The 23708-nt window shown below is 47.0% G+C and overlaps 1 protein-coding gene across 3 annotated transcripts in view; it reads right to left on the bottom strand.

Annotated features, from left to right (window-relative positions):
- GLIS1 (GLIS family zinc finger 1) overlaps positions 1-23708 on the bottom strand; it is a 237998-nt gene that overhangs the window by 123752 nt on the left and 90538 nt on the right. The window lies entirely within an intron of this gene.

The following is a 23708-nucleotide window of genomic DNA, read 5'->3' as shown; positions in this document are numbered from 1 at the left end:
GCCACAGATGGTCAGCTGGCCGATGGGGAGGGTTCTATTTCAGTGACAATTCATTTTCAGTAATTATCCTTCTCTTCTTTAAAGTCACCTAAGGCAGTCCTCGTGAGCACTGGACCGCTTCCCTGAGCAAACTTTCAAGTTATCTGCACTTGTGGAGATGCATGGAATTCAAAGCAGATGTGCCAAATTGAGCCTCCCGCTTGCTGCTCCAGCTCCGACTTTTTCCCCCCGCAGCCCATGTAAATGTTTTTAAAATGGGACCCCAGTACTAGACATGTCAAACAGCTGAACTCAAGGTAGAGGGGGCTGCCAGAAGGGAAGACAAATGAAATTTAAAATCCCTTTCGACAGATTAACTAGAGACACTTTGAAGCCATAAATCACGCAGACTGTCTAGAAGAAGCTAATAATGGATTTCGGTTTTGCTCATATTTATTATCTCAAAGAGATAGCAGAACGCAGGGCCAATGTGCCTGGCTGGGGAATCCACCAGGGACCTCCTAAAACTGACCAGAGAGAAGGTGGAGGGGAGGAGGGACATAAGCACTAGCACTAATTATGTACCTGCTGTGTGCCAGGCACTGGGCTTGGCATGACTTGTTTTAAGCCACAATGCCAACCATGTGAAGAAGACACTATAGTCCCCATTTTACGGATGAGGACCCCAAGATACCCCAAGATAGCTTGTTCCAGGCTGTGTGGCTGTGTCTCCTACTCTAAAGCCCTTCCTCTTTCTGCCCAACAGAATGTGGGTAAAAAGGGAGGGCTTTGTCTGAGAGCACAGCGGACCCGGGGGAGAGGGAGAGACAGCAGGGCATGAGCGCTCCAGCCCCAAGGGGCCAGTCCCCACGTGACCCATGCACTGCTCCACAGCCAGGCCTTTAGCCTTGCTGTACCCTCTACCTGGGGTGCCTTTAGTGTTCGTTTCCTGAGCTCAAGCCTATGCTAGGACCTGGGCTGGGTCTCTGATCTCAAGTGTGCCCAGATGACAGCATTTTTGTGTTTGTCTTATTTGTCCCTAGAGAACTGGTCTCAATAGATTTGACCCTATCCGCCTCTGTATTCTCCCATGGCCACCCAGGAGATGCTCAATGCCCTGGCACCCTGAACACCAGCATCACATCTACCAAGGGCGGGAGCGCCGGGGGAACCGTACTGGCCCACTCAACACGCTTTTGAATGCCCACCTTGGACAGCACTGGGGACAGAACTGTGCACCACAGTGCCCACCCCAGGCTTACACCTGAGTACCAGCCACTTTATCCACAAATTTAACTCCATCAGCCCTAGGCGGGAGAAATCATTATTCCCACCTAAGGGAGAGAAACCTAACTCTCAGAAAGTGAAGCCACTTGGTCAAGATCAAGCAGGATGTGCACCTGCCACAGGCACCCCCTCCACCATCAAAGCCCCACCCCACTTGTTACCACTCGGGTCTGAGCTCAGTCCCCTGGGTGCTGATCATCAGACTCAAATGTGGTACAAAACCACAGGATGGAGGCAGGATGGATTTAACAACCAAAGGCTGCAAAATAGACACAAGAAACAGCACCCTGAGAGGTCAGAGGAGGCAGCCATCGGGGAAGGCTCCTGGGGAGAGGGCAGAATCCTGGCTCCTCTGTTTACAATTCTCAAAGACTTCGATCCACAGCATTGGGTTCCAAACTGTCTGGCACATCAGAGTGACCTGGGGAACTTGAAAAATAAATCTGGGCTCTGCCTAGGTAGATCAAATCAGAAACTCACCTCTCTAATCTGAGCTCCCAGACTGCAAAACACACACACACACACACACACACACACACACACACACACACACACACACGATGTGTCCACACACATGGATGTGCACACACACCACACAGTCATACAGCCCAGGCTCTCCAGCTATCTACACTTATCCTGATGTGCAGAGGATGCAGCCCCGCCCCCACCCTGTGCTTTATGATGTTCTCCCTCCTGAGACGCCTTTCTACCCACTTTAACCTGGGGAACTCACTCCTACCCATCCCTCAAGGCCTGGCTCAAATGCTTCCTCCCTGAAGCCCTCCCCAATCCCCTCTGCGCTTCACAGCCCAGGAGCCAAGCCCACACAGCAGTTGCTATCACTCTGCAGCATCACGTGGCACAGATGGCCCAGCTGTTCCTGCCCCAAATTGGTAATTCTTCTAGCCTCACTGCCTGACAGCACCTGGCTCCTACTGGTGCTCTAGAAATGAACGGCATGAGATGGGCTTGGAGAACAGGATTTCATCCAAAGATAAAGAGGGCCAAGGGCATGGCTGGGCACCTGGTACCACTCTTCCCTAGCACACCACAACCACACCGGCCTCCTCCCACATCTGAGACACAGCCAGCTTGCTCCTCCTTCTGGACCTCTGCACAGTTGTCCCCTCTTGCCCGTGGGCCTGGACAGTTCCGGTGGCTGCTTCGTGTCTTCAGGATCACCTTCCCGCCAGAGGTCTGACCTTCCCCGGACCCCGTCATTCTCTTTTTCTTCTTAGCACACGCACCGCCTACTACATATTATTATATTTGCTCACTGTCTCTCTGTCCCACTTGAACACAAGCTCCATAAGGGCAGGGACCCTCTCTGGACTCAAAGCCTGGAGAGCTTTCATGATCATTCCTGCACACACACGGGCCTTGAGAAGGCCACCCTAGACCATTCCATATGGGAATGCCTTGGATTTTCCTTTCTGAGAAATATGTATGGTTGACTGTACATGTTCATTCATGGTGAATTGGGGGTGAATCTTAAAAAAAAAAAAAAAGATTCCATAATTGCATCTCCCAGACTCTTTACATGTTGATATATTCATTTTTTTCACTACAACTTCCTATGTGATTGTGTGTGTGTATGTATATGCATACATACAGATATTTGGCATCTGACTACATATTGACATTTATTTAGTATTTGTTACACTAAATATCAAATCATGAATGTTTTCCTTTGTCACTAGGGATTCTTTAAAAGTCCTCTTTAGAACGGCTGCATAATATTCCATCATGATATCACACCATGATTTATTTAGCAATTCCCTGTTGTTAGATATTTAGGTTGTTTCCAATATTTTTTTTGCCATTACAAATAATGCTGTGATGGGTGCTTTGCACATAAATCACTGTCTGCCTCTCCAAATGCTTCCTTAGAAAAACTTCCAAGAGGAGGAATTTCTGGGCCAAAAGGGCTGAATATTTTCCAGGCTCATGGAACACACTGTGAAACTGCCCTCCAGAAAGATCAACCCAATTTATACTCCCACCAGTGACTGTGAGGGAGCCAATTATTTTTTTCTTTTTCTTTTTTTTCTTTTTTTTTTTTTGACAGAATCTTGCTTTGCTGCCCAGGCTGGAGTGTAATGGCACGATTTCGGCTGCAACCTCCGCTTCCTGCGTTCAAGCAATTCTCCTGCCTCAGCCTCCCAAGTAGCTGGGATTACAGGCATGTGCCACCACACCTGGCTATTTTTTTTTTTTTTGTATTTTTAATTAGAGACGGGGTTTACCATGTTGACCACCCTGGTCTCAAACTCCTGACCTCAGGCGTTCCACCCACCTCGGCCTCCCAAAGTGCTGGGATTACAGGCGTGAGCCACTGCCCCCACCCAGCCAGAGGGAGCCACTTTCATTGCACACAGCAATGAGGAGTGACAAGATTTCCTTCTCTTTGCTAATATGCAAGACTGAAATGATAGTTCATTTTTTTATTGGGATTTTATAGCTAGTGGGGGCAAATATTTGAAAATACTTTTTGGCTATCTGTATTTCTTCCTCTGCCAAGTGTCTGTTCCTGTCCTTTATGCATTTTCTCTCATCATTTTGTGAGAGCTTTTTAATGCAGCAAGGATATCAGGTTTGCTCTTTATAGCAAATACTCTTCCCAATTTTTTATTGCCTTTTATTGCTGTTTATAACTTTTTTCCCATAAAAATGTTTTAACTTTTCAAGTAGTGTAATCTAACCGTTTTTTTAGTTGCAATCACTTTCATGATTTATGCAAAGCTAGTCCTTTTCCAACCAGACAACAGATAAATATTTCCCTACAATACCTTCTAATTTTTTTGTGTGTGGTTTCATTTTTCACACTTAACTCCTGAAACCATCTGGAATATATTTTGCAAGATAATGTAGGTGAGGATTTAACTTTATTTTCCCCAAATAGTTAACCAATTGCCCCCATCTGTGTTATTTTAAGATCCCTATGGCAGGGTTTCTACCATCTCTGAGCAGCACTAGAGAGTTCTAATAATCATAAATATCACATTTATGTACTTACACTCTACAAAACATTATTCAGTCATCAGATTTTTGTTGTGTACCTATGTGCCAGAGACTATTCTAGGTGCAGAGAAACAGCAGTGAATAAAACAGATAATAATCTCTGCTTTCATGGCATTCACCTTCTAACACTGGACATAAATGACAGAAGTAAGTAACTTACACAGAATGTGAGTGGTAAAGAGAAAAATCAAACAGGAAGGGGCATAGGAAATATCTGAAGGAAGGGTGCACTTTTCTATGGGGCATTCAGGGAAGGCCTCACCGAGAGGTGTCACTGGGTAATGACGAGGTAATGAACAGGTGAGGGACTGAGTCATATGGGTGTCTGGGTCTGGGGAGGGAACGCTTCAGGCAGAGGGAACAGCCAGTAATAAGGCCCTAAGGCAGTCACAGACCTAACTAATGGCCAGGATCAGCAAGAAGCCAGTGGGCTGGTGTTGAGTAAACCAGAGAGCATGAAGAGGAGGAGACCAGAGGAATAAAAGAGAGGTGTGTGAATCAGTGTGACTGAGAGACTGGGGGAGTAACAGTGTGTGAACGAGTGTGACTGACGGGCTTGTGAGTGAGTGTGGCTGAGGAAAGGGAGGAGCAAGTGTGTGAGTGTGACTGAGGGGTGTGAATGAGCGTGGCTGAGGGGGTGTGTGAATGAGTGTGGTTAAGGGGTGTGAATGAGTGTGACTGAGAGGTGTGAATGAGTGTGACTGAGGGGTGTGAATGAGTGTGACTGAGGGGTGTGTGAATGAGTGTGACTGAGGGTGTGTGTGAATGAGTGTGACTGAGAGGTGTGAATGAGTGTGACTGAGGGGTGTGTGAATGAGTGTGACTGAGAGGTGTGAATGAGTGTGACTGAGGGATGTGTGAATGTGTGACTGAGAGGTGTGAATGAGTGTGACTGAGGGGTGTGTGAATGTGTGACTCAGTGGCGTGAATGAGTGTGACTGAGGGGTGTGTGAATGTGTGACTGAGGTGTGAATGAGTGTGACTGAGGGACGTGTGAATGTGTGACTGAGTGGTGTGAATGAGTGTGACAGGGCTGTGAATGTGATGAGGGGTGTGTGAATGAGTGTGACTGAGGGCTGTGAATGTGATGAGGGGTGTGTGAATGAGTGTGACTGAGGGGTGTGAGTGAGTGTGACTGAGGACCACAGAGGGACTCGAGCCTTGCGCAGCTCTTCCTTTACTTCCATGTCTTGAAGAAATCAGGGCTTTTGGTGAGTTTGAGGCAGAAGAGCAACATTTCTTGTGTCACAGCACAGCGTTTGTCAATCCTTGCACTACTGACATTTGGGGCTGGATAATTCTTTGTTCTTGGTGCTGTCTTGTGCATTGCAGGATAGTTAGCAACATCTACGTGCATGCGTGCACACACCCAGGTGTGACAATCAAAAATGTCTCCAGATATTGCTAAGTATCCCCTGGGCGGGGAGGCAGGCAGGCAAAATTGCCCCAACTGAGAACCACTTCAACAGGATCACCGGCCACTGTGCCGATGGGGGCAAAGGCAGAGAGAACAGTTAAGAGATCGCGAATCCACCAGTGACAGAGAATCATGGCGGCTTCAGCCAAGGGTGGGGAGAAGTCGCTGGATTCTGGATCCCCTTTGAGTGCAGAGGCATCGGATTTACCAACAAATCAGTTATCAGGGAGTAAAAGAGAAAGGGCAAGGATGCCGCCAGTTTTCATCCTGAAGTCTTATTAATCTAAAGCTGGAGTTGCTCCTTCCTGAGATGGAGACAATGGGAGAAGGAATGGGTTTGGGGAGGGCATCAGGAGCAGGATGCTGGTTATGAAAATTTGAGACATATTTAGACATGCAAATGGAGGTGCTGAACAGTGTCTGTACCTACAGATCTGCAGTGCAGGGGCCAGCTCAGTTCTGGAAGCAACTTTGGATCCATAGCAAGTAGAGAGTGTTTGAAAAGCGATAATACAGATGAGATCACAAAGGAATGAATATAAAAAGAAAAGAAAGGGGCCAAGGGCTAAACCCTGAGCTCGCCAATGTTTAGAAGTCAGGGACCTGAGGAAGGGTAGCCAGAAGGGAAGGAAAGCAGGCACGAGTGCAATCCTGAAGCTGTGAGAAGGAAGCGTTTCCAGGAATAGAGAGCCCTCAGCTGTGCCTCAGGCTGCTGACAAGACAGACAGAATGAGGCCTGAGAAGTGCCCACTGTGAGGGCGGAGCAAGGAGGGCCTGACTAGAGTTCACCTGTGAGGGAATGCGGAGAGACGAGACATCGGGCATAGATTGTTTGGCAACAATGGGCTCTGGACTCTTTTAGCACCTGTGACATGCCCACCTCTATTCCAGCCCCTGCAGCGGAGGCCAGTTGAAGGCAGCTTCCACAGTAGCAAGCACATGTGAGGCCACCTCACATGCCCAACTCTAGAGTGGGTGGGGGTTAATGCCTCTGGAGCCCTCTTGACCCACGGGTCTGGAAGCCCACGAACCAACGTTTCCCCTTCGCAACACTGAGATGCATTCCAGCAGCTCACTAATCCATTGGCTCCCCACTGCCTTCCACCCCCCATCTCATTCCTGCTCCCTGGGATCACTTCCCAGGAACACTACCTAGAGCGGAGCATGACAGTCTCTGCTTTCAGGGGAGCCCAGGCTTAGACAAATGGGAAGGAGGCTGTAGGTATGTGTAGTCAACAGAGATTGTTTCTGTTGGTTTTTCAAAAATTCTTTTTCAAGAAACAACAACAGGTTTGTATGCTTGACAAGGATGACCCAGGAGAGGGGAAATAATTGATATGGGAAAGAGGAGGGAGAATGGGGGAAGCAGGGGTGACCTTCAGCATGTGAAAGGAGGGTCCACAGTAATACTCACAAAACCCACAAAGGACTGGGCCATTGAGCAAGCCACCATAGTTCTAGGAACTGAAATAAATAAAACATGTTATCTGGCCACAATGTAAAAAAGACAATCAGAAATCTCATATATTTGGAAATTAAGAAACATGGCCTACAACCTGAGTCAAAAACATAATGGAAATTTATAATATTTTGAAGTAATTAATTGATAATGAAAATGCTACATATTAAAATTTTTGAAATATAATATCACATTCCCTAAGAAAAATTTTATGGTTTTAAATGTCTTAAATGCGTTTGTTAGAAAGGTTGAAACTTAATGAGTTTAATATCCACTTCAAGATGTTTTTAAAAAAGAGAGCAAAATGAAGTAGAAACTCTAAAGGCAAAAGTCAATAATGTAGAAAATATATATACACGTACACACAACAGAAAGGATCATAAACAAGTCTAAAGCAGGTTCTTTGAAAAGATTAATAAAATCAGCCTTGAACTACTGACAAAGACCACAAGAAAGAAGGAGGAGCACAAATAACTAGTGTCAGGAATAAAACTGAGGCGACACTTTAAGCTGCAGGCAATACAAAGATGTTTACAGAATATCATGAGTAGTTTAAGCAAATAATTTGTAAAATGTACTCAAAATGGGCAAATTTCTAGGAAAATATAATTTATAAAAACTGGTAAAGACATCGAAAAACTAAATAGTCTAATAGATATTAACATAATTGAATTAGTGGTTTTAAATCTTCCCATAAAGGAAACTCTGGACCCAGTTGGCTTTTCCAGTAATTCCTACCCAATATTTGGGAAAGGAAAAATTCCTTTTTTTTTTTTTGAGACGGAGTCTTACTCTGTCGCACAGGCTAGAGTATGGTGGTGTGATCTCGGCTCACTGCAACCTCCATCTCCCAGGTTCAAGCAATGCTCCTGCCTCAGCCTCCCGAGTAGCTGGGATTACAGGCGTGCACCACCATGCCTCTATAATCCCAGCTACTCGGGAGGCTGATTTTTGTTTTTTTAGTAGAGATGGGGTTTCAGCCTATTGGTCAGGCTGGTCTTGATCTCCTGCCCTCATGATCTGCCCACCTCAGCTTACTAAAGTACTGAGATTACGGTGTGAGCCACCATGCCCAGCCAATAATTCTGTTCTTATACTCATTCTTCCAGAGACTAGAAAAAGGAGGAAATATTCCCCAGTTCACTGTATAAGGCTAGAACAACCTTGATATGAAACCTCAAAAAGGAGGCTATAAGAAAGGAAAATTACAAGTTAATTTCACTCATGAGTACAGATACAAAAATTCTAAAGAAAATATTAACAAATGAAACCCAATAGCACATAAACAGGAAAAATACATCATGACCAAGTCGGGTATATCCAGGGAACTCAAAGTTGATTTAACATTAGAAAATCACTTAATGCTATTTACCACATTCATAGATTTTAAAAGAAAATACTATGATCATCTCAATAATTGCAGGAAAAGCATTTGATAAAAATTCGATATCCATTCATGATTTTAAAATAAAACCATTAACAACCCCCCCAAAAAAAAAACCTTTCTAATGTGATAAAGAGTATTTGCAAAAAGCCAAGAGCAAATATCAGTTGGTGGTAAAATGCTGACGCTTTCCCTCTGATATTGGAAGCAAGACAAGATATCTGCCATCACTGCTCCTATTGGACATCTACAGGAGGCTCCAGGAGCATGGGAAGGCAAGAAAAGGGAGTCAGAAGAGGAAGGACTTGTGAAGGAGGTGACACCCACACCCAGGCTTCTCTAACCGCAGCCCACTCATCACTCTCACCTCTCAGCGCACCCTGGGCGTCACCTGGCTTCAGTCCACCTGCTCCCTCCGTCAATCACTCGGCCATGCCTACTGGGCCTTCTGGGAGCCCATGCACTCACCTGCATTTTCTGCCTCACACTGCTCTCTGTGCTCTCTGCTCACCTGTGCTGTTTCTGACTTCACTTCCTAAGGGGCCACACTCAGTGCAGAGGCCACTCCTGTATTACTCTGTAAGCGGCACTGTCCCTGCCTCAGCTCCTCCTTCGTTTGTGGGCAGAACAAGGTCTGACTCACCTCTGGGTCCCTAGCCCCTCACAAACAGCAGGTCGCAGTGAGCATTTGCTGTAAAACGTGAGGGTGACTGGATGTGGGAGCCACAGCAGGATGCTGCCTCCTCAGCAGGCCTTCCCACTCACCAACATGCGCTGGCTTTTCCCTAGGAGACCACTTCCACCGCTGTGCACTGTGCAGCTCCTCTGTGCCAGCCCTGGGCTGGTGGGTACTGACACCTGGTTCCCCCGCCTCATGGGCTGGCAGTGGCCACACAGAGAGAGCCCCACAGGAGCCTGAGGAGCAAGCCGGTACCTCGCCCAGCTGCAAGGTCAGAAGAGACTCCCAGGAGGAAGGAGCCTCTAAACTGAGCAATAAACGACCAGTGAATGTTCATGTCTGAAGGAAGGTGATGACGGGAGGATCCCCAGGGTTGGGGAGCTACTAGTGGGTCTCCGAGGGTGACACGATGTGAGTCAGCAGGCCGCAATGAAACCAGAGAGGTCACTCCTCTATCTGTGAGAACCACAGAACCACAAAACACATGAATACACTGATTAGATGGTGCACATACCTTAAAGTCCACCCCGCACCTGAGGGTCAAGAATATGGACTACATCCCAAGGACCGCAAAGTCAAACTGTTGCCATCTTAGGGAAATGAGCCTTAGGGAAAGGCTCATTTGCTGCTCATTTTCACCCATAACCTTGCGCAGGACTCAAAATAACACCCACAGGGCCTAGGCTGCCCTCCCAGCCAGGACAGACACTCTGTAGCCAACAGGCAAGGGTTCCGCAGGCTGTGGCTGGTGGCCTGGGCTCAGCGTGCCCAACCGAGGCCTCACAGTGACTGCACCTTTGGGGGAAACATCACCATCCCCCTCGTGAACACCCCCGCAGCTACCAATTATGGAGCTCTCACCATTTGTCAAGCAGTGATGGCCAGGACTGGGCCAGGCAGGCAGGGGAGAGAAGCATGTTCCTAGAACAGAACACATGTGCAGAGGACAGGGGCATGGAGGAAGCTAGTGTTTCCAGGGCCTGGCTGGAGGGCTGTCAATGCTGGGGAGCTGGCTGGACACTCATGGGACATGTTGGTCCCTGTAGGCCAAACTGCAGCCTGAATGTTAGTGATCCTGAGAGAGGGAGGGAGTCAGGATCCCATCTGGGTTGAGAGGGATCACTCTGGTAGGATGGTGCCACAGGTGTGGTGGGGACTGCCACAGGGAGAAGCATAGCAGCCACACCATGTAGGGGTCAGGGAAGTCCTGGCCTGAGAGACGCAGTATATGTGGGAGGGAAGCAGGGAAGGCACCCCAGGAGGGGAAAGGGAGGGTTCTTTGTTTCTCTGCATGGTGACAGATGATAAACACAGGCCTGCATGGTGCTGGACACCATAATCCAAAGACAAGGCTGTGCGCGGCCCATTCCCATCACAGCATCCACACTGGGTGTTGCCTACAGGAAGGCAAGGCTGAGCAAAACAGACACTGGCCCCAAGGGGCAGGTCTCCTCCAGGCCAGCTCAGGCCCCAGCTGAAAGACGAGGCAGAGACCCACACAGGGTTAACCATGGGCCACTGCAGAGAGGGAGAATCTAGCCGTGACCAAGCGTGTCCTAGCCAGGTCTGTCCTCACTCGTTCCCCACTATCTCCCAAACCCAGCAGGGCCTCTCAGGCCCCATGGAGCAATCACAAGGACCCTGGAGTCTGGGGGCAGAGAGTCCTGTGCCCATGTCCCAACTGTACATCCCTGCGAGGCCCTGGCCAGCCTACCTCCCTGCCAATAAGCTCCTGCCAACCCTAGACCCCTACACCCAGAGAACAAGGAGGAGTGGGGCAGGAACAGCCAGTGGACACGAAAACAAGGGTGAACCCTGGAGGGAGTGGCAGGTGGTGGGGGGGTGAGACAGGCCCTGACCAGGAGGCAAGTCACAGCGGGAGGAGGCCTGCCAGGCTCTGGGTTGGCCCTGGGTGACCTGAAGGTCTCAGACAATCACAGCCCCTCTTGTGGCCTGGACTTCCTCATGCACAAATTGGGGCAGGGAGTGGAGGGCAGAAGGACCAACTGGGACCAGATGATGCCTTCCAGTTTCTCAGAGTGCTTGACAGCACCGGCCCCTGAATCAAAGGACTGAAACCAGGAGCTACCACTGGTTAATTGTGTGACTTTGAGACAGTCCTTAGTTTGCCTGAGCCTCGGTTTCCTCACTGTAAAATGAGTCAATAATACCTATACCCGCAGAGTCATTCTAGAGATGAAGCCATACCAGCCAAAGCAGAGTACCCGCAAAACAGTGGTCACACTCTATAGCATTACACTAGCGGAGCTGTGGGCTGGCAGGGGGAGGGCGTGTCCAGAAGGTGCCAGCATGCTCCACCAGGCTTCCTACTCCCATTGGGACGTGTCCCCTCCCTGCAGGCTGCTCTCCTTCCCATCTCTCATTGGCCCTCAGGGTGGCAGCAGCCATCTGGGAGGCTGGACTGAGCTGCCACTCTGAGAATGCCTGTCCATCGCAGGGCTGGCAGGAGGCACCTTATAAATCAATCAGTAAATTCCAAGCAGATGCGCACAGGCTGTTTTGGTTGGAACCCTGGCCCTTTTCTGTGGTTACAGCAAAACCAGACTCTCAGGTGATTCACAATTTGACGGAAGCCTAGAGCTGGATCCACCAGAGGGTGACGATAATATTTTCTTTCCTGTCTTACCTTGGAGACAGGGTGGAAATTTTTTTTTCCAGCCCTCTAGCCTGGGCTGACAGCATACTGAGGTTTACTCAGTGAATATTTATAAACCTCCAGGCTTGGGAAGCCGGTCACAAAGACCAGGAGCACTGCTGTGGGCTTCAATATATGCAAACCCTTCTCCCCCAGGACTGCACTCCTCACAGCTGCCCTGAGGCTCTGCTTGGCCACTGAGGAAAGTAGATAAATGCAGATGTGGTTTAAAAGCTGTGGCTTTGCTGATGATAGTCCTGGGTTCGAATCCCACGTCTGATATGTCACTGAGCCTCAACTTAGACTTCCACAAAAACAGGGATACTACACTTAACAAACAGGCACGTGGTGAGATTTAAATATATATGAGGTGCTTCCATAGGGCCAAGCACCTTTTATTCATTCAATAAGTTGTCACTATTATGGGTGTTATAATTGCTCAGAGAAGGGACATACTAGCTCAAGGTCACAAAGCTGTCAGAGGCGTGCAGGTGCCCTGTGCAGCAGGATGGGACAACCCAAAATCAGAGGCGGGATACTGTGCCCAGCATCACTGAGCCAGCTCCCCGGGCAGCCTGAGTCAGGCAGGGCAAACACTACCTCACCTTCCGGAGGCTCCACAAAGCCCCTTTGTGAAGAATGCCCAGTAAGAAAGAAAAATGCCCGGGGCTGCATCCACAGCAAGTTAGTGGTTTGACTCCTTTTGGTTGTAACCAAATGGGAAGAATATAAAAAGGCTGGGAGCCACGTTTAAAAGCAGTCAAGTGACTCTACACCGTTGTTGGTGAAAATCCTGGCCTGTCCCTCCCTGGGTCTCAGTGTTTCATCTGATTGCTGGGGCTGGACAGTTGGGACCCTCAGGTCCCCAGTGCCCCACTCTCCTGTGGAGCCTGGATCTGAACCTGCCTGTAGGATGGCTGTTTGGAGTCTGACAGCAGCAGCCATCCACTGCGCACCCGCTGTGTGCAGGCCCCTCTCTGAGCACTTCACTTGGACAATCCTCCACGCCTCCCCACAGCCCTACACAAGCACTGTTGCTGTGCCCATCATACAGAAGGGGAAAGTAAGTAGCGTGCCCAAAGTCATCAAAGAGGTGAAGCCAGGATTTGAAACCCAGCCAGTAGTCTGGCCCCTGGGCCACTCTGCCATTCCTGCCCCTACCCCATGCCCCTTCCACACACACGCACACGCACATGCACACGCATGGGAAAAATGTCCCATGGGGCTCCCCACCAACCACCAGGCTTAGGAACATGCTGGAGGGGTGGGGCCTGTGTCATCCTGACAGCCACCTGCTCAGCCACCTCAGTGTGGCCAGGCCAGGCAGCCAGAGCTGACTCTGCAAATAGAGAAAAGACCAGGAAACAAGAGCAAGCAAGAGAGGGAAGGGAAAAGGGGAGAAGGAAAAATAATAATAATGTAAATAAATTTCAAAAGCGTTCTTTTGGTATTTGTTTTCAAAGCCACTGACCAAAACCAGATTTGATGTTTGGGGAAAAAAGGGGATTTGGGTCTTTCAAATTCCACTCTCCACTAATTGACTGCAGTTTCCTTTGAAAGCTCTCAGCTCTTCTGAGCAATCAGCAGCCCAGCTGGGACTTGACAACCAGCGGCATCCAGGCCTCCTGGCTCCAGAGGGTCGCTGTGGCTGGGTGAGCACTGGATGATGAACCGTCAGACAGATGGATGGACAGGCAGGGCTCTGGGACCCTCAAAATGCCCCTTTGGAGCCAGTGCCTGTTCTAAGTGCTTTCTATGGGAAGGGGCCAGATCAGGATTCAAACCCAGGTCTGTCTGATCTGGGTGCCTGTGCTTTGCCCTTTTGCTCCCACCTCTCCGGGTACTTGTGGCTTGTCCAAGGCAGCAGGGAGCCACAGCAGATTCAAGCACAAAACTCCTGGGGAAGTCTTCTGAGAGGAGAAGCAAACTGACCAAACCATGGCCAGGTGCCCAATGCTCCCTCCCTCTCTGCTGGTGAAACTGCCTGAGTTATCTGTTCCTCTTCTCCAGAGGAAGTCAGAAATGCCTCCAGATTCAAGCCTTGTTAATCCTCCCACCTCACCAGGCCTCGCAGCATTTCAACAGTTTCTCTTTAGAGCAGTTCAGACACAAACATCCCCGTGTACACTTTGCATTTGGAGAAATCTGAACCCAAAGATCGAAGACTCCCAGCAGCCCAGTCCCGGGGAAAACCCAAGGCCTCCCCTGAGGGCAGCTCAGCTGGTTGAGCCCCACCGGTATGGAGGCTCTCCTACTTCATTTTTCAGAGAGGCCCAGCTGGGCAAAAGGACCTGCATCTTAATTGCAAGGTCACTGCATCTTAATTGCCTCAACCCAGACCTGACTGTCAGCCCTGTGCCCTTTTCCCTGCTCCAGCCCATCACTCTGGGCAAAGAACATTATTTGCCTTCCCAGAGCTGTTACCCTAAAGGGATCAATGAGCAGCAAACCAGAATTTCCTAGGAAATGTCTATTGTCTTCCTACTGCTGAAAGGTGCTACTGGCCTTCAGCAAAGGCTGGCCTCCCAGCTCTGCACACGCTGGTCCCTCCACCCAGAGACCCCGTCGCCTTAGAAAAATGCATACCAGGAGGCTCACTCCCATGCTCACCACCTCCAGGATGCCCTCCCTGGCCTCTCTTCCACATTCCTGTGCTGTCATCTCTCACCCTGCTTGGCACAGGAAGGAACAACCCTGCACGCCTGTCTACTCCAATGGACAGCAAGCTCCCCTGAGAAGGAACAGCTTTCCTACAGTGACACCCCAGTGCCCGCCGTAGGAGCTCCAGCAGTCTGGGGAGGAGGAAAACAGGTGGAGCCAGAGGAACCTGAGCACTCTGGAGAAGAGACTCAGGTGCAAGTTCTCGTTTTATCACTTGCTGACGGTGTGACTTTGGAGAACTCACTTGCCCTCTCTGGGCCTTGGGCTCTTCACCTGAATGTGGGTGAAAAACTCTGGCCCATGGGTGTGGGGTTGTCACCTAGAGAATGAGGGCCTAAGGGTGCTTTGTGGGTGATGGAGCCTTGAATAAACAAGGGCAGTGGGTGAGTGGTGCTAATGATGGAGCACCAAAAAGAGGCCACTTTGGTGGTGGAGGTAGGGTGACTGCCTAACACACCTTCCTGACACCCGACGCCTCTCTCAAGCTTCTCGGGAAGGAACCGTCCATCTGTCCATCCGTGCTGCAAAAGCAAGGGAGTTCAAGATCACTGGTGCTCTGTGCTGGGACCCTCCACAGCCAGCATATTATTTCATTTCCAGCCCCAGGTCTCACACTGCGCTGTCCCATCCTGGGGCCAATGCTTTGTGCCTTCCATCCTGGGCTGTCCCCAAAGCTCCCCCTGACAGAGTGTCTGCTCCCTGACCCCACTCCACTCCCAAGCACTGCCAAACGTGGGGCCTGGAGGCTGCTCCTGAGGCCAGCTGGCCAGGCCAGGACATCTCAGTGGCCCAGCAGGCCCAGAGCTTCTGGGACCAGGCCATGCCTATCCTGATGAGTCCCAGGGCAACACATTGCCCTGCTTCTGTTCCCCATTATGAAGACCAGTGCCCATCAAATAAATCAGGCTAATGGAGTCTGGTGAACAAAGATTCAGATGGTGGGGCGCAGTAATTATAAACATCAGCAGCTTGGCAATCTGGGATCAGGGAGCTGCCTTGCTTTGATGGAGGGTGAGCACTGGAGAGATGGTTCTGGACATTCCAGGCAGGAGCGGCTGGGTTCCCTGCACCTACTTCATCAGCAGCGCTGTCAGAGTTTCAGGAAGCAACAAGGCTTTCCACCTCGGGCCCCTGCCGTAATACCCTACTGGAACGGTTCATAGTATTCACACCACCATGCCAGTCAGTATTCTCAGGCCTTTACAGAAGGTTTGTTCTTCTATTGGTGCTAATGAACTCCTATCTATCCTGTAACACTCAAGTCAAATGCTACCTCCTCCAGGAGGTATCCCCTGTAGTAAAGCACTTCTTCCTCTGTGCTGTAGGACTTGCCTTCCAGCCTCACATGAGCTAAGCTCTCTCCTTTCTTGTGTCTTTGTGTCTACAATTCCCTCTGCCTGGAACACCCACCCCGCTGCATTTTAACTCCACTCACCCTTCTTGTATGAGATTCAACATCACCTCCTCCAGGAAGCCTTCCTGATCTCTACCAGGCTGCCTGGCCTCCCCAGCTCCCTGCACTGTAACTTAGTTCCCATGTCTGTATCCCACCCTTATCTGGAAGCTCTCTGTCCCCAGTGCCCAGTGCAGGCCTGGCACCCAGTAGGTGCTCAGAAATTGTGAGCTGAGGAAATGTGTTCAATCATTATCAAACCACCACAGGGTTGGGACAGTCTAAGGCCTGCAGACTGTGGTCCGAGTCCTCTGAGCCCGTCTTCTCAGACTGACAAGACCCAGTTCCTAGTTCCTGAACAAGGTCTGTCGTGACCCAAATATGAAGGGCTTCATATGGAAGGAATCAAAAGGCACGAGGAATCAAGTATCCAACGGAGCAGACGCTATTATCCAGGCCATAAACCTGATTTACACTCGGCTGCTTCTCTCCAGCAGTTCTGTAAAGTTTTCACTCGACCCCAGCAAGCCCTGGGAACAAACCTTCAGAGCAGCAGGAAATGGCCCATTATGACTTTAGTTGGGGGCAGTGGGGTTCCGGGATGCTCTTGTCCTCCAGGTAACCCTGTGGGTAGTCACCTAAACTTGACCTGGAGTGGGCCACAGGCTAACAGCCTAGAGACCTTGTTCTACTTCAGATTCTATCAGGCACAGACAGTGCGGCCTTGACAAGCTATGCCCCCATCTGGGCCTCAGTCTCCCCACCTGTACAGTGACCATGGGGAGGGAGCAAGGAGGCAGAGTCAGGGCTAGTAACCAAGGACACAGCATAACACTGCAGCTGGAGCTACACGCGGTGGCTTACTAGCTACGTGACTTGAGCAAGTTATTGAAGTTCTCTCTGCACTTCTTATTCAATCAAAGGTTTATTAACCTGCCATGCTATGCCTGATTGTGCCCTGGGCCCTGAGGAATGCATCAGAGAACAGGGGGGCAGGGGCCAAGGTGGTGGAAAGGAGTACTACACAGAGGGAACGGCACGTGCACAGGCCTAGAAATGAGAGGTTGCATCTGGATGGAGACCTGTAAGATGATACTGAAGCGGGGAGGGAGTCAGACCATGCAAGGCCTTCCTCATGAATCACTTTACGAAGGCAGACCCACAGTGAGGTACCATTTTACACCCACTTAAAAAGCCAAAATGAAGAGCTCTGACAGTACCAAGAGTAGGAGAGGCTACAGGCGACAGAATCATTCATGCATTGTGGGGGTGCACAGTGGCCCATCATGCTGGAAACCAGCTAGAATGATCCATGTGCCCATCAGCCCAGGGGTTCTACACTGCAGGTATGCCCAAGAGCAGTGGTTATTGAGGAGGGATCCAAAGACCACAGAAAGCAGCAAACCCTACAATCAAGGTTTACCCCCACCAGCCCCAGAGAGACAGTTAGATATTTATCAGCACACGACTAGGGGTAAGTAGGTCTTTGGCAGACCCAATAATGTTTAAGAGTGTAAAGGAGTCTGCAGACAAAGTTTGAGAATTATTGCCCTAGATAAATCCTTGCACAAGGGTATTTATAGCAGCACCATTTATAAGAGCAAAAAGAAGGCGGGGCACAGTGACTCACACAGTGGTTCACACCAAAGTCATGGTGCTTTGGGAGACTTGCAGTGGGAGGATCACCTGAGGCTAGGAGTTTGACACCAGTCTGGGTAACATAGTGAGACCCCCATCTCTACAAAAAATTTAAAAATTAGGTGGGCATGGAGGCATATGCCTATAGCCCTAGCTACTCAAGAGGCTGAGGTAGGAGAATTGTTTGAGTCCAGAAATTCAAGGCTTTTATCAATCGATAAAAGAAAAAAGAAAAAAACCTGCAAAAAGCCCAAATGTCCTCCAACGGGAGTGGAAAACAACAACTGTGGTATACTCATTCACATGATGAATGTTATAAAGTGAAAGCGAATGCACTAGAGGCACCTGCAACATCCAGTAACATAATGCTGAATTTAAAAAGCAAATCTCAGTATACTGAACACAGTTCAAAATCCACTAAAATGGAATCTATTTTTTAGGCACACATAGACATGTGATAAAAGCTATTTATTTGATAAAAACTATTTTAAAGTATTTTTTTAAAGATAGTTTATTTCAATTTCCACCTTCTGATCACTTAAGGTGCGATATATATACATATTTTTTTCTTCACAGCAAACACCTTTGATTTTAGCGCTGTTTTGAGATCTTCACCCTTGAAACTTTCTCAACCTTAAAATAGCTTGTAGAACATCACCGAGTGGGACACAAAATTGCAGAAATGGAACAGATAAGATACTGGTGTCACTGCACTCCACTTGGGGGCTACCAACAAGGCAACGTCTGGACGTGACCACGCCGAGTCTGGGCAAACATAAGATTACCTGGAGTGCGTAAGCAGGGATAAAACAAATAAAATTTGTAAGAATTGAAAGAAATAAATTAAATGGATTATTCACAAGTAATAATCAGAAATCAAAAAGAATCTAAAAACAAACGATGCCATTAAAAAGGTCAGTAGATATAACATGAACATTCAAAATTCAATTGCATATTTATCTACAATAAACAGTAAAGGGAATTTCTTTGATATCATTTATGGTAACGTAGCATAACATCAAATACAAAGGGACAAATGTAACACAAGATATATAAGACCTCAGCAAAGAAAATTGCTAGACAGGCTGGGCATGGTGGCTCACACCTGAATTCCGGCACTTTGGGAGGCCAACACGGGCAGATCAGTTGAGGTCAGGAGTTTGAGACCAGCCTGGTCAACATGGTGAAACCCCATCTTGACTAAAAATACAAAACTTAGCCAGGCGTGGTGGCACACATCTGTGGTCCCAGCTACTTGGGAGGCTAAGGTATGAGAACCGCTTGAACCTGGTGGGCAGAGTTTGCAGTGAGTAGAGATCATGCCACTGCATTCCAGCCTGGGCAACAGAGAGAGACTTTGTCTCCAAAAAAAAAAAAAAAGGAAAGAAAGAAAGGAAAGAAAATTGAGATAAATTAAAGAAGACCTAAATGAATTGAGAAATAAACCATATTCATGGGTCAAAAGATTCCAAAGTGAATTTAGAAATTCCAAATTTATCTAGAATCTGGAAGTTCCAAATTTATCTTCCCAAGTTTATCTAGAGATTCAATGCCATCCAAATCAAAATCCCAGCAGATTCTTTTCATCTGTGGAAATTACCAAGCTGGTTCTAAAAGTTATATTAAAATTCAAATAGTCACGAATAGCCAGGCTGATCCTGCAGAAGAATGAGGTAGATATCACGACTTATTATAAAACTACAGTAATTAAGAATGTGAAACTGGCACAAAGATAAACAACAAATAGGCCAATGGAACAGAACAGAGAATCCAGAAATAGAGATATTTATTTAATTGACTTATGGCAAAGGTGGCCCTTCAGAAAAGCGAGGGAAGGACAATGTGGTCAATAGAAGCTGCTGACTCAATCAGATTTCTACACAATATCGAAAAAAATAACTTGACCCCTACTGCACACCATACACAAAAGCCAAATCCACAGAGCCTCCTCATATTTAGAGGGATTATACATCTAAATATGAAATGTAAAACAGCCAAGCTTCAAAAAGAAGCTTGTAAAAGAAAATAGTATAGGAGATTATTTTCACAATTTGAGACAGACAAATTTGCAAAGATTTCTTAAACAGGACACAAGAAACACTAACCATAAAAGTAAAGATTAATAAACTAGACTATTTTGAAATTAAGAGTTTCTACTCATCAAAAGACTTCATTAAGAGAGGAAAGGGGCAAGTCACATCTAAGTAACAAAGGGCTTGGATCTAAAATACATGAAGATCCTCTACACATAGAAAGACAAACAACCCAATTAAAAAAAAAAAAAAACTTGTCAGGGCATGGTGGCATATGCGTGTAATCCCATCATTTTGGGAGGCCACAGCAGGAGAATCACTTGAGCCCAGGAGTTCAAGACAAATCAGTCAACATGGCAAAACCCCATCACTATAAAACACAAAAAATTAGCCAGGCATGGTGGTATGTGTTCCTGTCATGCCAGCTACTCAAGAGGCTGAGATGGGAGGATCACTTGAGCCTAGGAGGTGGAGGCTGCAGTGAGCCGTGATCGAACCACTGTACTCCAGCCTGGGCAACAAAGTGAAACCCTGTCTCAAAAAAATAAAAATAAAAATAAACTACTTGAATGAGTACTTTGCAAAAGAGAATACGAAAATGATCAAAAAATATATGAAATGATGCTCAACATCATTTCCAGAAAAATGTAAATTCAAACCACATCCACCAGAAAGGCTAAAATTTAAAAGACACACAACATTGAATGTTAGCACAGATAGGGAGCAATGGGAACTCTGCTACTCTGCCAGAAGGAGTGCTAAAATGGTGCAACCACTTTGGAAAACTGTTTAGCATTCTATACTAAAAATGAACATATTCACACCCTATAGCTCAGCAGTTTCATTGCTAAACATATACCCAATAGAAGTACAAGTCTATGCACATTATCAGACATGTATGCATCTGTTCATAGTAATGTGAATATGGCCAAAAACTGGAAAGAATACAAAGCTCAACAGCAGTGGAAAAGATAAGGAAATTGTAATACCATCCATCAATGAAAATGAATAAGCCATAGCTGCACAACACGAACAGGTTTCAGAAACATAATGTTGAGTGAAAGAAGCCGGACACAAGAGCGTATGTACTGTAAGATCCCAGCCATCTCAAGCTCAAAAACAAGCAAAAGAAATCTGTGGTACTAGAAGTCAGGCCTGAGGTTACCCTGGAAAAGGTGGCAGGGAGGAGAGATGGGGAGGGCCATGAGTGGGGCTTTTGGGGGCAATGGTAATTGCCTAAGTAACGGGTCCACAGTTACATTCACCTTGGGATATTCACCAAATTACATACTTATGATTTGTATACTTTTCTATATATAGTTGACTCTTGAACAAGATGGGTTTGAACTGCACAGGTCTACTTATTCATGGATGTTTTTCAAAAATACATTAGAAACTTTTGGAGATTTGCAACAATTTGAAAAAATTCACAGATGAACTGCATAGCCTAGAAATATCACAAAATTAAGAAAAAGGCATGTCATAAATGCATAAAATGTATGTAGACACTAGTCTATTTTATCGTTTACTATCATTAATATATACAAATTATAAAAAGTTTGGATGTATCCAAATCTGTGCATATAGTTACAAACTGCACATAGCACCATTTGCAGTTCAGAGAAACTTAAAGATGAAGCATTAAATCATAACTGCATAAAATTAACTATCTGTTCGGTATGACTACAGTGATTTCACAGCCAGCCACTCCCATTGCCACTGTGGTGAGCTCAAGTGTTGTGAGGATCTGTGAGGTGCTAATCGTCTCCATGTGAGCAGCTCATCTCTCCAGAATATTGCATATCACAGTCAAAAGTGATCTTTCAAGATTCTCACACATTTTTTATCGTGTTTTGTGCAATATTGTAAACCTTCAATAGTACCATTGAACCCATATGAACTGCCACTAGTGATGCTGGAAGTGCTCCCAAGAAGCAGAGAAAAGTCATGACATGACCAAAAAAAAGCTGAATTTCTTGATATGTACCATAGATGGAGGTGTACATCTGTGGTTGTTATTTCAGACGGTTCATCTTACGAACAGATGATGTAAAGTTACCGTATTGATAAATACCACAGAGTTCTATAAACATATTTCTCTTCCTTATGATTTTCTTAATAACAATTTCCTTTCTCAAGCTTACTTTATTGTAAGAACACAGTGTGTAATCCATAAAACATAAAATATGTGTTAATGACTGTTTACGTTATCCGTAAGACTTCTGATCAACAGTAGGTCATTAGTAGTTAAGTTTTTGGAGAGTCAAACATTATGTGCAGATTTTGACAGCACAGGGGCTCTCAGTGCCCCAGCCCCTGTGCTGTTCTAGGGTCAATTGGGTAAGATTTACTTCCACAAAAAGTATAATCAAAACAGAATCACAGAAACAAAATTCAGTAAAGTGATCACCTCCAGACAGGAAGCAGGGACACAAGATACGGGCAGCACATGCATAAATGTATTTTGTTAGAGTTCAAGTCACAGTTTGGGTGGTTAATTACGTTGAAACAGGGGTAGGGGTGATAAATCCAGACAGAGAAATAGATAGGTGGGTTCATTAATGGACCAAAGGCAGTGATCCAAACCAATCATTGTGCTTGATCCAACTCTATGCATTCAAGGTTAAAACATAAGTCCATAAGAAAGACCACAGTTGGCTGGGCGAGATGGTTCACACATGTAATCCCAGCACTTTGGGAGGCTGAGGTGGGCAGATCACCTGAGGTCAGGAGTTCCAGACTGCCTGGCCAACATGGCAAAACCCCGTCTCTACTAAAAACACAAAAATTAGCTGGGCGTGGTGGCACATGCATGTAGTCCCAGCTACTCGGGAGGCTGAGGCAGGAGAATCGCTTGAACCCAGGAAGCAGAGGTTGCAGGAGCTGGGAACGAGATCACACCACTGCACTCCACCCTGGGCAGCAGAGTGAGACTCTGTCTCAAAAAAAAACAACAACAACAACAACAAAAGACCACAGTCTAGGAAGAGCTCGGTAGGATCATGAGACGAGTAGGTGGGTACACTGCTCCATCAAAGCTAGAATCAAATAGATATTCCTTTCTTGATTATTTCAGCATCCGGAACAAAGCCAGGTCTCTGGTAATTACAGACTAAAAGATGGGTGAAGGAACAAATAGGTGAATCAGGACACGGCTGAGTCCCCAGTGCTAAGGTCTCAGCCCATCCATCTACTGCCATTCTCTCCTCAGGCTTACACCTAGTTTTGCCTGGTACTGGCCTAATTAGTGCAGCCTTTAATAAAACCTCCTCATCACCCTCTCTCAGGCATCGAACACTGGCCAGGTAGCCCTGGATGTTGAGCCAATGAGTTAACAGTTTCCTTCCAGCCCTATGGCGTTTCTGAAAGGCTAGTCCATTTTTTTCACAGCCTGAAAGGCCAGAGTCTGAGCCATTTAACAGTCCAGTTCTGGCCTAGATCTGTCACCACGACAGTAAACAATAAAAATTAAAAAAGTTTAAGTGCATCATATGCTTATAATAAATAGTTTGCACAAAATTATTCATTCCACATATGGGCAGAGCAATGCCTTTAATGTGCACATTGTTTGTGGAGAGCCCATAACTGAAGCTATTACTGGGCAGAATGTGGAAGTCGTTTTCTACTATTAAGTAAGGGAAACAAGGTTCTCATTTTAAAATTAATTCAATGAAAACTATTAAGCAGTTGGCCGTGAATGCCTCGGTATTTTTTCCAAACTGATACTAATAAGGGCTCCCACTCTCAGCCCTGCCTAAACAAAAACACAAGATTAACCACATAATTTCCAAGAACATTTCCCAGTGTTCTTCTGAAACACAACTAGTGAAGATCCCACAAAACCTGAGAGCCACATCCCTGTGACAGTGTCTTCAGGAGGGTCTGGGTGGGGCAGCTGGCTCTTGGGTGCTAAGGAGCTGGTGAGTGGACCACTGTCATCCTTTTGTTCAATAATCAGCTGAGGCCAGGCACAGTGGCTCATGTCTGTAATCCTAGCACTCTGAAGGGTGGAGGAGGGAGGATCACTTGGGGCCAAGAGTTTGAGACCAGCCTGGGCAACATAATGACACCCAGTCTCTACAAAAAATGAAAATAAAAATT

Source organism: Sapajus apella, unplaced genomic scaffold (assembly GCF_009761245.1).
Source record: "Sapajus apella isolate SASKATOON/1434 unplaced genomic scaffold, GSC_monkey_1.0 scaffold36, whole genome shotgun sequence".
NCBI classification, from domain to species: Eukaryota; Metazoa; Chordata; class Mammalia; order Primates; family Cebidae; genus Sapajus; species Sapajus apella.
Note: the sequence above shows the minus strand (reverse complement) of the source record. Positions and strands in the feature narration are given on the sequence as shown.